Below are 16445 nucleotides of genomic sequence, written 5' to 3'. Positions count from 1 at the left end.
TTCCTTCCCCTTGAGTGTGGGCAGGACCTGTGACTTGATTCCAGCCAATAGAACATGGCAAAGGTTGTGGGTTGTCACTCTGATGATTACTTTAATATACATACACACATTATACATATACATATATACACACATATCCATATATACACACATGTGTGTATGTGTATTAATGTTATATATATAACATATATTATATATTATATATAAACATTATATATGTTATATGTTATATATATGTGTATATATGTTATATATGTTATATATAACACGTACGTGTATATATACATATATACACGTACGTGTATATATACATATATACACGTATGTGTATATATACATATATACACATATATGTGTCTGTGTGTGTGTGTGTATATATATATATATATATATGTTCCATTTTGCTAGCATGCAGTACAGACTCTCCTGCTGGCTTTAAAGAAGCAAGCTGCTATTTGTAAACTGTGTATGGAGAGTGCCACACGGGAGGAGCTGTAGGTGGAATTTAGAGGCTGAGGATCTCAGTCCTAAAACTGCAGTGGACTGAATTCAGCCCAAAACCCGTGAGTTTGGAAGAGGACCCTGAGCTCTAAATGAAAACATCATTCTCAGTAAACTATCGCAAGGACAAAAAACCAAACACCGCATGTTCTCACTCATAGGTGGGAATTGAACAATGAGAACTCATGGACACAGGAAGGGGAACATCACGCTCCGGGGACCGTTGTGGGATTGGGGGAGGGGGGAGGGACAGCATTAGGAGATATACCTAATGCTAAATGACGAGTTAATGGGTGCAGGAAATCAACATGGCACGTGGATACATATGTAACAAACCTGCACATTGTGCACATGTACCCTAAAACCTAAAGTATAATAAAAAAAAAAAAAAGAAAATGCAACCTGGCTGACATTTTGATTGCAGCCTTTTAAGACCCTAAGCTAAACTGTGCCTGGACTCCTTACCCACAGAAATTGTGAGATGATATATGTATGTTGTTTTAAGCTTCTAAATACATGAAAATTCATCATATGGTAATAGAAAACTAATACACATTCTAACCAAACACAGAGAGCACAGGTACATAATGCAATACACTGAATATTTGTGTTGTCCCCAAATTCCTATGTTAAAATCCTACCCCGCAATGTGATGGTACTAGGAGGTAGAACCTTTGGTAGGTAGGCCATGAAGATGGAGCCCTCATGAATGTGATTAGTGTCCTTTTTATAAAAGGAACCCCAGAGAGTTCTCTCATCCCCTTTCTGCCATGTGAGGACACGAGAAAGAAGATGGCAGTCTATAACCTGAAAGAACGCCCTCACCAGAGGCTGACACCCTGAACTTAAATCTTCTAGCACCCATTACTGTGAGAAATTAAATTTCTGTTTATAATCCATTCAGTCTATGGTACTTTGTTATAACAGCATAAAATAACTAAGATACAGAATTAACTCATATTTCCCATTTCTTGTAAGACCCATGATTGGACATAAATTAGATTATCCTATACAGGGTACTTGCCACGTGGCCTGAATACAGTCAACGATTGAAATGAATATAATAGAAAATAAAATAATACTGGCTTTTTAAATGTTCATTATGCCCTTTATATGTATTCACACAATTAATCCTCAATTCAACTCTATTAAATAAGAACTGTTATCTCTATTCTCTAGATTGACAAATCAACTGTAAAAGAGCCTTGGTGACTTGTTCAAGGTTTCACATAAGGTAGGTTTGTTTTGGAACTGTCATTCAAACCCAGGCAAGCTGGTTTCCAACCTTGCATTCTCAATAGCTCCACTCTAAACCCTCTCTATTTGTAGTCTTGCTCACTCTGTTTCCTTTTGACAATGAATGTCAGTATGCTATCTATCTGAACTGCTGACCCAACCCCCTGTCTGCCAAATCAGCTTCCTACATAGTCCATTTACTTTTTAATAATTTGAAAAATAGAGCAAATATTTTTCATATGATACCTAATCTTTAATAAGTATTTATGAAATTTATAGCAACTTTCTATAAATAAGTGAATGAAAATTATTTCTACTTTACTGAATGAACTAAAACTGATATTTCATTTGAGCTTAATAGTCTTGCAGTGGAAACTCTGAAAATAGCTGTGAATATCTTGAAGTAAAACACACCCACCCACATGCCCAACTATGCATTTACCCACATACACAAATAATCTCAGTTATAAGTTGTATGAAACATTTTAGTTCCCATCTTATAAGTATTATGTAGGGCAGGTTATTTAACTTCTTTGAGAGATGAAATGGAGATAAAACTAAAAAAAAAATTATTTGAAAATAGGAGGTTTGAACCAAGTTCCATTTAGGGATTTTCTAGGGAGAAGGGAGCACAGAAGAAAAAATCTAGTATTTTTTGAAAATAGCTATGTACAAAGTGCTAAATTTTTACAAGAATACAGTAAACAGATCTATCAGTCCCCTATTTTACTCTTTGAGAGCTGAGAAGCAAAAATTAACAGAGGTTAATTTAAAAAGATTTTTTGGCTTTTAAAATAGCAGCAAGGATGCAAACGCCTATCAACCTGACTCCAAAATCTTTGCTTCTCCAACATTTTCTTCCTCCCTTATGATCATACTTCCAGCTCAAGGGTTCAAAATTCTATATATTTACAAGAAAAAAATGCTTTTTCAGAATTCACTTTCCCATTAGGATGAACCTTTGGCATTATGCATATTCGTTATTTACACCAATATGTGGTTAGTGTTTGTTTAAAAATATTTAAAAACTGCCACTATAAGCACATAACTACCAAAAGTCTAAGTAGCACATTCCAAAATCAGTTTGAGGACTAACTTCAAGTGAAATTATATTCTCTTCTAGGAATTTTCTACTTTTTAAAAATAGTTTCTTTCATGATTCCATGATTCATTCTTTCCTGGTTCATTGTTAGATCATTCCTGCTTATTATAAATCTAAACTCCGTCTGCTATTATACAAATAAACATCCTGTTATTCAAAAGTAATATATATCAAAAGGTTGTATAAAGATAGAGTATATTGGCATAACCATTATCTATGGCAAACATACAAATAATGTCCCCACTCACCACAAAAAAGATTGAGTGTTAGCAGACACGTGTTCTATGTCTAATTGTTTATTACTAGCTATAAAATCACAACAAGCTACATAACTTTTTCCAGATCATTTTAATTCTTTGTCTTTGTTTATCCACTTTTCAAAGAATAATAATGTCAACCTTACTTACATCATAAATTAAGAGTAAAATGAAGTAAAAGGTTGCCAAAGGGCTTTGAAAATCTTAAATGCTAGATAAATGTGGGATCATTTTAATGTGTATCTGGTAAAATAATAAAACTGGTAAGAAATGAACCAAAAAACAATCCATAGGCCAAACAGAAGGTAAAATACCTGGGAAATATTTAACTGTATAACTAAAGAACATTGACAAAAATCTCTCAGAGAAATTATGGAGTGTATCTTGAGAGAGTTGTAGAAATTGGTAGAGAAATTTAGGTAGAAAGTGAAGATCCTGAGGCCTATCCTATGCTCATGGTGAAACTCTTAATGAAGAATTCTGAAGAAGCCTGGGCATTTTGGTTTCCCTCTCTCTTGAGGTAAAGATTGGGGAAAGAAATGATATAAACTACTAGGAAGCTTTGAAATACAAACTCTGCCTAAAATTGCTTTCAGGTTTCCTTTAAAATTATATTATTCTAAATTTGGATACTCATGACAAACTGTTTGATTGATATTACAGTTCAACAGCGAAACTGAAAATCCAATTTTACATAAATATTATATATTGAGAACCTTTATATGTTAACATTGTAAATATCAAAGAAAACTATCACGAGATTTAAAGATACGCAATATTAAAACAGAAAACAATCTTTCAAAATAGCTGACTGGATCTCAAAAATTGTATTAGAAAAATCAAATTTTCTAGAAAAAAATCATTACTGGTATATTATTCTCATTATTTCCTAAATATTTCAGATCCCCCAAAACTTCAATATCAAATGAACTTTTAAAAAATAATACTGAAAAGACCAGCATAATAAAAGGCAAGTACAATGGTAACAAGATTCTCCAAGTGCTTTCCTTGCCTAATAATTTACTTTTAATATTTCAAACCAAATTCACATTCCACATAAGTGTATACTGGTTTTAAAAAGTGATACCAAGTTTAATAGAAAGAGAGCAGCAAGCAGTGAAACGGGAATCCCAATAGCAGTGATAAATATTTCTACTGCTACACTTAACATGTGTCAATTGTCCGCTGAAAACTTCTTCTTAACATTTGGGCAAAGATATTTAACCAAAAAAACTAAAGAGTAAAATCAGCATTAGAAAAATAAAAGTAAGCACAATGAGCAAAAGAGAATTTTTACCAAAAGGACGCTTACCTGTTTCTTCCAGATCTTCCACAAGACTTTCAAATCAACCTTGAAACGGAGTCCTAGGAAAATTCAATCCCAGCATCACATTAGAGTAGACCTGTTAATAGAGACAAATAATTGTCACTGCTTAGAAAATTAAATTTAAATTCACATCACAATTAGTGCAGGGACTTCACAGAACATAAAACATATTCATCCTTAAAAAGAAAAATTGTTAATGTTAACATGCATTACTTTGTGAATATTCAAATACATATAAAAATGCTTTTTCTACATTTTAATTTAGAGAACTTTCAAGACGTTGTTTGGTATAAAGCAAAGGCTGCGGAGACAGCATAAGATGCACTTCCAAGAGATGGAGATTTTGTTTCCCACTCTCATTGATCTGGCAAGTTTAAACTTTTCAGTGACTCAATTTTATAATTTACAGAAAAAAATTATTTGTGTCTCCAATTTCTTAACTGAAAACATGACTGATTTCAATTGCCTCTTCAACACATATTTAATGAGCTTTGTAGGATTTTCCACAATTAACAAATTGGTAGTAAGCATTTACTCCTCATAATTACAATGTAAGGATCATTATTGAAATGCTTATTTGTTTGTATTTCCTAGATCCATTTCCGATTCAACTACTCTCTTTTTCTAGTTTCTTCCTTCTTTAATCTGACAAATTTAGCTCACACCTTTCTTAGACTAAAATATGTTAAGTGTATTGAAGGTCCACTAAAATTATAGAACTTAGTACTATATAGATCAGGCTTGTCCAACTCGTGGCCAGGACGGCTTTGAATGCAGCCCAACACAAATTTGTAAAATTTCTTAAAACATTATGAGACTTTTTGCAATTTTTTTTCTTTTTTAGTTCATCGGCTATCATTAGTGTTAGTGTATTTTACGTGTGGCCCAAGACAATTCTTCTTCTTCCAAGGCAGCCCAGGGAAGTCAAAAGATTGGATACCCCTGTTATAGACAGTAAATGGGTTTCGACTCACACAACACTCTGATTGATCGGTAGTGACTAAATGGAGAGCTGTATGGAGAGTAAATCTGAATCTGCAGCAGGAAGTTCTGTGTTCAATTAGCAATGTCTGCCATAGGCATTGAAAAGGATGACTGGCGGCCGGGCGCAGTGGCTCACGTTTGTAATCCCAGCACTTTGGGAGGCCGAGGCGGGCGGATCACGAGGTCAGGAGATCGAGACCACGGTAAAACCGCGTCTCTACTAAAAATACAAAAAAAAATTAGCCGGGTGTGGTGGCGGGCGCCTGTAGTCCCAGCTACTTGGAGAGGCTGAGGCAGGAGAATGGCGCGAACCTGGGAGGCGGAGCTTGCAGTGAGCCGAGATTGCGCCACTGCACTCCAGCCTGGGGGACAGAGTGAGACTCCGTCTCAAAAAAAAAAAAAAAAAGAAAAGAATGACTGGCATCACTTGCCATCTTTGTTGAACATTTAGACATTTCACTAATTGTATTGAAATCATTTCTAAACACTTTTAAGCTAAAGAACCCTTTCTTGCAATAAAATCTTAGTCCAGGGCCAATTAATAATCATGTATTCTGGTTGAATCGCACCTCCAAATACTCAGTGCCACCATTACTCCTTTCCTTGGGTACTTTTGGTGTTCACAAGGCATTAGGTATTCTACAGAGCACAATCTGAAACCACTGTTTAGTGAATTATAAGTATTAAGGTAACTCAAAGTCATAAACATTAAGGTAATTGGAACTCCTGTTCTTCATATTCCTTTTATTCTTTCTCTATTGGTTCTGTTGTCCACATTTCTCTTAACAAAAAAATTTTCTACATTAGCAGGCCCCACTCTTCGCTTTCCTTGTGTTAATTTTTCTTCCATAACTATATTCTGCCTAATATGTGCCACCAAAAGAAGTGGATTTCTTCAGTATAAGTCTAAATTATTTCATAATTTTATATTGACTTATTTTCCCTTGCCAATATTCATAGGGAAATTTCTCCAAATTTTTCTAAATCAGTCTATAAATTCTAAATTTTTAAAAGAAAATCCACAAACCCATTTTAAACCCATTTAAAAGCATGTGCTATAAAAGGTCTATTAATATCAAAGTAAAATTCAAAAATGAACGGCAAAGGGGGAAAACCTACTCTACAAAATATTAACATGTACTAAAAAGCCCAATACAGCTGCAGGCACGTAGAGTTCATATATACATACAACAGTTCATACATACATGAGAGCATTATATATAATAACTTCACAAAGTAAAAGAAAATACTGGTGTTGGCTTACTGTATAGAGCAAAAACTGATCTAAGAATCGGGCAGAAAGTAAAGTGGGCACCTTATCATACCATAGAGAAATTTGAATTCCTGAGAGATTAAAGAGTTAAATGTAAACTTCACCTTTTCAAAGTTATTAAGAAAAAAAAAATTAGGCAACTATTTTTGAGACACAGATGTAAAAAACTTTCTGAAACATGGCCTAAAAAGCATAAATCATAAGACATAAAATTAATTGATTTTTCTAAAAAAAATTGAAAATTTTCAGTTAAGGATACCATAGATAATTTCATAGGTAAACTGAGAGAACACCTAAAACCAATGAGGAATTAATACTGGTTAACATATATATTCAGAGGAAACCAATAGAAAAATGAGCAAAGAACCTTGAAAAGGAAGTGTTCAGAAGGAGCCCATACTGTTTAAAACTCATAAAATCACTAGTAATCAGGAAGATACAAATTAAAAAACCAATGAGATATCACTTTATGTCATCAGAAGAGCATGAATTTGAATGAATTCTGTGCAGTGTTGATAAGAATATAGAAAGATGGGAACTCTTGTTTACTGCTAACAAAAGCATAAATTATAAAGTTATTCTTTAAAGCAATTTGGAAGACCTAACATGTCTATGTTCTTTATGCTCTCAAAGCACCCTATGGGCACCTCTACTTTAAATATATTAGCTTAAATCTCATTTCATGTTCTTGTTTACATACCTTTCTCTCCCACAAGCTTCTCCATTTTCTTTACTCAAAACTCGTGTTGAAACTGATAAATGGAGAAATAGCAATAAGCATATTATTTAGGTAATAGAAGTAAATACCAGAAGCACATTGCCACTGTGTAGCTGAAGCAGTAGTGAGAAAATACAAGGCAGAGGGCTGCTATTTTTCATTTTAATAATCCCTACAATCCATTTGATTTTTAAATTCTATGCCTGTATTTCTTGAAGAAAGTCAAATACCAAAAAAACTCAAAAAACTAATTTTATTATTTATTTTTTAAACTTCAAGTTCAGGGGTACAGTGAAGGTAATCTCATGCCACAGGGATTTCTCATACAGACTATTTTGTCATGCAGGTATTAAGCCTAGTACAAGTTAGTTATTTTTTCTAATACTCCCCATCCTCCCACCCTCAACCCTTTGGTAGGCCGTAGTATCTGTTGTTCCCCTTTATGTGTCTATGTGTTCTCATCATTTAACTTTCACTTGTAAGTGTAAATATGCAGTATTTGCTTTTCTGTTCCTGCATTAGTTTGCTAAGGATAATGGCCTCCAGCTCCATCCATGTTCCTGCAAAGGATATTACCTCATTTCTTTTTATGACTGCGTAGTATTCCATGGTCTACCATTGATGAGCATTTAGGTTGACTCCATGTTTTGCTATTGTGAATAGTGCTACAGGGAACACATGTGTCCATGTGTCTTTATGATAGAACAATTTATATTCCTTTGGGTATATACCCAGTAACAGGATTGCTGTGTTGAATGGTAGTTCTGTTTTTAGGTCTTTACAGAATAGCCACAGTTTTCTATAATGGTTGAACTAATTTACACTTCCACCAACAGTGTATAAGCATTCCTTTTTCTCCATAGCATAGATTATGGTGCACAGTGATCATAATAATCAGAACCAAATGTTCACTTAATGATATATAGAAAACTCTTATTTTAGAAACCTAAAGCCATAAAAAGAAAATAAGATAATTTGAAGGAGACAGAATCTGAGCTAGAGAGGCTAACTAGAGTTCTCTTGTATACACACATTCACACACATTATTTGTTGCAACTATACATCACACACGGTCCTGGTTCTGGGTTAAAACCACAACTCTGCTTTTACGGAATATGCAATATCATTAGGAATATGTAAGGGATGGGCTTTTTTTTTTTTAACAATGTGCTGAGAGACAGGGTATATACAGGAGCAGCACCCAGTTGAAGCTTAGACAGTCAAATAACTCTGCCTGAGTGAAAGGATCTGTGTGCCATTCACGTATTGAAACATTCCCTTTTCTAATTTCTTCTAGCCTTTTAAATTGGATTACAAATTTGTTGAGGTATGCTGTGGCAGGCAGAAGAACATCACTCAGACATTCCCAGACAATTTGACCTATCTTCTGTAAGGAATTATATTAGATAAAGTGAATAATTAGTAGAAGATTTATTAGTTTTTTTTTATGGGTTTTGTTTGGCTCTTCTTTTTAGGTAGGGTCTTGCTCAGTCACCAAGGTTAGAGTGCAGTAGTGTGACTGTAGCTCATTGAAGTCTCCAATTCCCAGGCTCAAGCTATTCTCCCACCTCAGCCCCCACAAGTAGCTGGGACTCCAGGTGTGGGCCACACAACTGGGTAATTTTTTCACTTTTTGTAGAGTCAGAGTCTCCCTATGTTGCCCAAGCTGGTTTCGACCTCCTGGCTCAAGCAATCCTCTCACATTAGCCTCCCCAAGTGCTGGGATTGCAGGCATGAGCCAACTACGCCTAGCCTAGGTGATTTATTTTTGTTTAATTTTTATTTTGTTCTAGTAATTTATTTATAGAAAAGAGATTTAGTCTTCTAATCAGCTACTTGGAACTCTTTGTTAATATTTTCTACTCTATTGTCTTCTAATTAATAAAAATGAAGATGAATCCTAAAAGAAATGTTATCATTTAATTGTTTTCTAAATGAAAAGGAAAACATTACATCATATAAAGCATAAGGATAAAACAAGTGTCTTTTGAATTCTACTGCTGAATATCATAATACAAAATCCTTAGCCTGGTGAATTTCATGATTTGGAAGAATATATTATAAATTTGGAGTAAAGAAATAAAACATATGTGTTATATAGGTCCTGATGTGTAACTGATGTTCAATAGAAAAATTATACTAACACTTTAAATACTGTTTTAATATTGTATAGCACATGGCTTTCTGAATAATGGTGAGAACTAAGGATTATTTTATTTTCTCAAAACAGGATAGTTAACTATAGCCAAACAAGAGAAAGTAGGTAACTGTTGATTGGCTATGAAGGCTGATATTATAACCAACATTTCAGTGAACAGAAAATCAACAACCAAATTCTGTCAAGGCAACAAACTCACAAGTTTAATTCACAAATTAATAACAAATTTAACTGTTTGGTAATGGTGATGTATGCTAATGGAATTTTTAAAAAGTAATCATAGGCTTCTGAGGAATATGGTAAGATTTCTCAGGAGGCAGCAGTGCCTACATTATTCCTGCCAAAATTTACAAAGAGCTCAGAAGGTACTATGAAGCAGGCATTTTCTTTCTTGCATTAGCATGAGAGAAACATCATGTTACTGTCATTTGTAAAGATGTTGCAAACAGAAAAAAAAAAAGAAATAGCTAAAATGTTTAAAAGCTACTTCTGCAAAGGCTAAATACTGTAAAACTGCCACCAGAGATACACAGTGCCCACTATAATTACCATCCCACTTTGATTAAAGCAGTTTAAATTCCACAAGGACATGGATGTGTGTCTGTTATTTATTTCTTAATCCTATGAACCTAGAATACTCCCTTGCACATAGTAGGCACACAGTAAATATTTGTTGAATGAATGTATTAATCTGTAGACTAATAAACATAAAACTAGACAGGCATGGGAATTTAAAAATGAAATTTTAGGTAGAATAGATAGTAAGATATAAACCAGGACAGAGATATTATCCCTAAGTAATCCTAGTTCAAAATTTAATTCAATGAATGTTCAAAGGAGGAAATAAAGGAATGCTCTGTCCCACTGCCTTAATTTAATGTGGAGCAAAATCAATTATATTTTGGAACTTCAAAAAAACATTACTGAGGTCATACATTTTGGAGTTAAGTATGTAATATTGTTGTAAAGTTCAAAAACTAGTGATTTAACGTATACCTTAATAAAACATAATTTGTAGTTTTGATAGTTAATACTAGAACTCCACTGTAGTGAAGACTGCATATGATGCAAAGCTATGATGCAGATCTAAACATATACACATAAATACTAATTATAGCTAATCTACAACAGATTTATTCCATGAGTTTCTCAAATCACCCTTCTAATATCTTTGTAGAGTACTGAGATAAAAGGAGATTCTTGAAAATTGCTAAGGATAGGTACTTTAATTACCTCTGAGAGCTTAAAGTTGCTCTCTTTGAGCCACATTGAGTGAAACATGTAAGCATTATCTGTACAGAGTGGGGCCTATGTAAGCTTTATTCTTGCCTGACTGACCTACCCCTCAGTTAACAATACCTGGATCTGGCCGGGCGCAGTGGCTCACGCTTGTAATCCCAGCACTTTGGGAGGCCAAGGCGGGCGGATCACGAGGTCAGGAGATCGAGACCACGGTGAAACCCCGTCTCTACTAAAAATACAAAAAATTAGCCGGGCGTGGTGGCGGGCGCCTGTAGTCCCAGCTACTCGGAGAGGCTGAGGCAGGAGAATGGCGTGAACCCGGGGGGCGGAGCTTGCAGTGAGCCGAGATTGCGCCACTGCACTCCAGCCTGGGTGACAGAGTGAGACTCTGTCTCAAAAAAAAAAAAAAACAATACCTGGATCTAAGAAAGTGGAGCCAATGATCCTTCAAGACTCCACCACATCCTAATAAATCCATTAAGAAGATACATTCACTGAAATAGAGGTGAAATAAAACTGTACCTTGAAAAAAATTGGAGCCACAATGAAAATTAACCCTGCTGACATTATGGGTACAGTTTGAAATATATTTATTCAAGAATAGGACAATTTTGTTTTCAGTCATTTTTTATATTTATAAATTCCTTTCTAGCTTCAAGTTGGAAATACCTAAATATTTTATTGGCAGATAATGTTCTGTCAGATAATGTAAAAATCAAAATTTAATCAATAAGCAGTCTAGTAACAGTAATAGTAAAATGGAAGTTAGCAAGCAATCATCAAAGAAAAGTATAATGCTAGGACAGTTAGTTGTAGGTTTCTGCCTTCTTGGATTTTACTCAGAGCAAAAGTAAGAGCTCCCTGATGGAACTGTTTAAAAACGCAATATCATATTTACACAAAACAGGTAAAAATACTTTAAAATCAAATTTCAGGCCAGGCACGGTGGCTCATGCCTGTAATCCCAGCACTTTGGGAGGCAAAGGAGGGTGGATTGCTTGAGGTCAGGAGTTTGAAATCAGCCTGGCCAACATGGTGAAACTCCGTCTCTACTAAAAATACAAAAATTAGCCGGGCATGGTAGCGGGCACCTGTAATGCCAGCTACTTGGGAGGCTGAGGCATGAGAATTGCTTAAACCTGGGAGGGGGAGGTTGCAGTGAGCCGAAATTGCGCCATGGCACTCCAGTCTGGGCGGCAGAGTGAGACTCCGTCTCAAAAAAAAAAAAAAAATTCAAATTGCATAAAAAGCCTTTTTCACCTTCAGTCATTGCAATTACTAAACATCTGTTATGTACCAAGTTTATGATCTGCTAGAGAGACAGAGATAAAAGACAAACTGTTGACTATGCTTAAGGACAGGTTAAGCATGTAGTAAGTATGCTTTTAAGTGAATGATATTTTCCAAGGACAAGGATAGATCATAAGTTAAAATGTGATATCATGTAAGCAAAAGTAAGCACAGGGTAATACCAACTATAACAGCAATTTGTCCTGGGAAAATAATAATTATTTTTGAGGCAGGTAGAGAAAGTGACACACTTGTCTGAATCACAACCTAATACCCTTCTGAATTTCTCATGAGGTAATCAAAAGAATAATTATTATATTCTAATAGCTGAAGACTTTTAAGTATATTTAAATTTTTATCTACTTTTTATAAAATATTACTGGCAATAAAATAATTTTGATGACATTTAAACTTAGAAAAAGGCTTCTGTAGTGACTGTATCTCACTTTTCATAGAACAGAGTATAGCTTTTATAAAAAATGTTCATGCTAACTAGAACTGTTTGTTAAAATAATTATGAGAACTATTAAAGTCACATAAACCATAAACATGTAAATGTATGCTACCATGAAGAGCGAAGAATAATACATGTCTAAAATAACATAAATACTGTTTGGTATTTCCAATATCCTGTGGGAGAGGAAAAAAATCACAGTGCTCTTGACACTGTCACTAAAAGTAAAATATGAAAAATTGGAAAGAGGAAAAGAATTTCAGACAATAAAATTAAAGTACCAATTCTGATTCAAAGGTAAAAAAATTTTATAATCATAAGCAATAGGTTAAAGACAATCTCCTAGGTTAGAAAAAACTGGACTTAATTCATTCTACGGGGGCATGTGCTCAGTTGGGGGCTCAAAAAATACACCAGTAAGTCAATAAAAAAGAATTTCTTCAAAAAACACCTGTTTTTATTATTTATTTATTTATTTATTTATTGCCTGAGAGTCTGGTAAGACTAAATTAGAAAAAACCAGCAAAGAAAAATTCAGAAATTCTATTAGTAGAATTGCTAAAGCAGGTTTAAATAGACTCAGATTATACAAAATGGTCTCATTTTAGTTTCAAGTTCTTTATTGCAGTAAGATGCCTAAGCCTTAAAAAAATGCATCATATTTAAAGGTGCTTCATGTATTTATTTTATTCTCTCACCCCCTCCTGCCTCTGATCTTCCTTCCTTTCTTTCTTACATAAGAAAACAGGTAAGCTCATCACCCCTTCTATGCTAAGCAACAAATGCTTTTTTTTTTTAACTAATATAACAAGTTTAAGACAAGCATTTATGATCATCAAAACAATTCACTGGATTATATTTTTTCATTTCCCGCTCTTATTTTCATTGACAAGAAGCTCTCATTTTCAGCAAAATAACAAAGTGATCAAGTGTGTAAACACAGCTTACAGAAGCAAGTGTGCATTAACATAGATGAAAATGACTATGCAGCCACTTTCCTGCTGCTAGAGATGCTCTATCCATCTCTTGTCATACCAGGGGAAATGTGACACAGGCAGTCTAGATAAATAAAACTCCAACCTCAGAGAAAGTATTTTCAAGTATGTAAAAAAATAGGATATTGGGGGTTGTTGGATTTCCTAATCATCTGAGGAATAAATAACCACAACTATATAAGGACTCTGACAGTTCTGAATGACTTCAGAATTTCATGTTCTATCACTTGTTGAACAATCCCAATTCCAGATCCTTTCTTTGTGAAGTCTGCAGTCTTACTCTAATATCAGCTCTCTCGGCCTCTATCATAATATAATATATTTACCAGTAAGAAGCATCCTCTACACGTTAATGTTTTGTGATAAAAACATTTCAAGGGTAACACCAGTATATTCTCATCCAGGATATGGTATTTGTTTCAAAAATTCTGAATTAATATTAAAGCTATTTAAATTTATGAAACTCTGATTTCCTGCCTATCCACAGCAACATACAGTATAAAATAAAGCAAATTATCATGGTCAATAAGTGATAAGATTTAAAAACAAAAAAATCACAATAGCATCATTAGTGTTAGAACTGAAAAAGATTGAAATTATGACTATATTGCTGAAAATTTTATAAAATGTATATTTTTACTCAGATGAGAATCTGTAGGAAACTGGCTTGCAAGTAAAGTCAGGGGTTTGGTTTTTTTTAATGGTCTTTAGCCACTAGACTGTATCCAATGTTTATAAAGAATTGCTTAAAATATAAGCACTATGCTAGGAGCTGTCCAGATATCAAGCCAAAGACTGACAAGATGCTCTCTAGGTACCCAAAATAGTTAAAGGCATATCCCTGACACAACGGTGGGCAATTCAAAACCCCACTCTCACAGTTTTCTGAATTACCTTAAAGCATTCCTGACTGTGTATCAAGTCAAACCTGTTAGAAAACTGTTTTGGGGATACCCTTTTTAAAACCTACAGAAACATTATCAAAAATAAAAATAATAAAATTTGCAAACATATTCATTTAGCTACTGAAAATGTTTCTCAATGATTCAACCTTGCTAAACTCATCACCCAATATCAGTCCTTCTTCAAGAACTTTCCTGATGAAGTTAATTATTTGCCAGTGGGTTCCAACTTCTAAACACCTACATACCTGGTTTAGGAGCTTCTATGATAGAGGAGAAAAACTAGTTGATCTCTTTAGGCAATCTTAACGCTGTATCTACCATTTCAGACATTAACTTATCACCTCCACTATATATTTTTACTTCCAAAATTTCCATAGTATTATTGGATTAATGAAATTTTATCGAGATGTCGAGATACAGTGTGTTTTTAAAAACATAAGCTGACTTCTGGTTTCTAATTCCACACGTAAGGAGCTTGGGAGTCACCACTCCACCCTAACAAGAAGTAAAAAGCTGAACAGGCTGAAAAATCAATTCTTCCAAGATCCATAAGAGAGGTCAGGATGCAGTGCAAACCACTGGCCCCAGGACTGAAGAGGTAGACAATAAAACCAAGGAGTCCTATGATCACCACTATGGGAACCAGTACCAGAATAGGAAAATCTGAGCTGTAATTGATGCCTTGATGAAATTTCAGTGAAGACAATCCTAAAAGGATAACTCCAGGGGGACCCAGGTATACTCCCCCGCCAGCTTGTCCATTATGAGTGGATTTTCACAGTAGATATCAAAGAAACATCACTTCAAGTTTCCAGCAGGGGGGAGGGGAAAAAGAACCATTTAAAAATATGCCAGTGGCCGGGTGTGGTGGCTCATACCTGTAATTCTAACACATTGGAAGGTTGAGATGGGTGGATCACCTGAGGTCAGGAGTTCGAGACCAGCCTGGCCAACATGATGAAACCCTGTGTCTACTAAAAATACAAAATATAAAAATTAGCCAGGCATGGTGGTAGATGCCTTTAATCCCAGCTACTCGGGAGGCTGAGGCGGGAGAATCCCTTGAACCAGGGGGGCGGAGCTTGCACTGAGCCGAGATCATACCAATTCACTCCAGCCTGGGTGAAAGAGCGAGACTCTGTCTCAAAAAGTAATAAATAAATAAATAACAATAAAAATATACCAGGGCACTCTGTTCTTCTCAACAAGACTTGACCTCAGGAGATACTAGTTAACCAGAGCCTACCCCACTGGGATAGTATCACATTATCAAAAACTACTTGACCTGAAGGAAAGGAAATATTAAACTCTAGTTAGCTCTTGTCTTCAATTTAAGAGAAGAAATGCCCAGCTCCAGCCCAATCTAGCCATCTTCTCCCACCTAAGGGGCAGGGGGGAGAAAAAACTGAAAAACACTTGTGAAGTTCACAATCAAAAGTCATAAGCTCACTAAAAGACTGAGGCCTAATCCTAGAACTATAGAATGTTTTCTGTCTTCCCAAACCTCACCATCACACTACTAAGGGACCATTTATAGCAGTTTCTTTTGCCAAGTACATCATGTCCAGCTATCAAGAAAACATTACAAGGCATATCAAAAGGCAAAAATCATAATTTGAAAGGACATCTGAATCAGACATAGCAGGTATATTGGAATTATCAGACCAGGAATGTAAAACAACTATTATGAAAACTATGGTTAATGTGCTAAGTGCTCTAATGGATAAAGAAGACAGTATCCAATAACAGATGGGCAATAGAAGCAAAGAGACGGAACTCCTAGGAAAGAACAACAACAAAAAACAAACAAAAACAAAACTAGAGATTTAAAAAACTGCTATAACAGAAATGAAGGCTTACTACTAGACAGGACACAACTTATTGGTAAACTGGATGCAGCTGAGGACAGAATCTCTGCACTTGAGGATATCTCAGTAAACACCTCTAAAACTAAAAAGCAAAGAGAATAAAGATTGAAGAAAACAAAACAGAGTATTTAAGAA

At 34.8% G+C, this 16445-nt stretch overlaps 1 protein-coding gene across 1 annotated transcript in view; it reads right to left on the bottom strand.

Annotated features, from left to right (window-relative positions):
- Positions 1–4499, bottom strand: part of FOXP2 (forkhead box P2) — a 405995-nt gene extending 401496 nt beyond the window's left edge. Inside the window, exon 1 of the mRNA XM_030826322.1 lies at positions 4409–4499. The gene's annotated coding sequence lies outside the window, so the exon portion shown is untranslated. The remainder of the gene's footprint in view (positions 1–4408) is intronic.
- Positions 4500–16445: the final 11946 nt, after the last annotated feature.

The sequence above is a fragment of the Nomascus leucogenys genome, chromosome 13 (assembly GCF_006542625.1).
Source record: "Nomascus leucogenys isolate Asia chromosome 13, Asia_NLE_v1, whole genome shotgun sequence".
Taxonomy (NCBI): domain Eukaryota; kingdom Metazoa; phylum Chordata; class Mammalia; order Primates; family Hylobatidae; genus Nomascus; species Nomascus leucogenys.
Note: the sequence above shows the minus strand (reverse complement) of the source record. Positions and strands in the feature narration are given on the sequence as shown.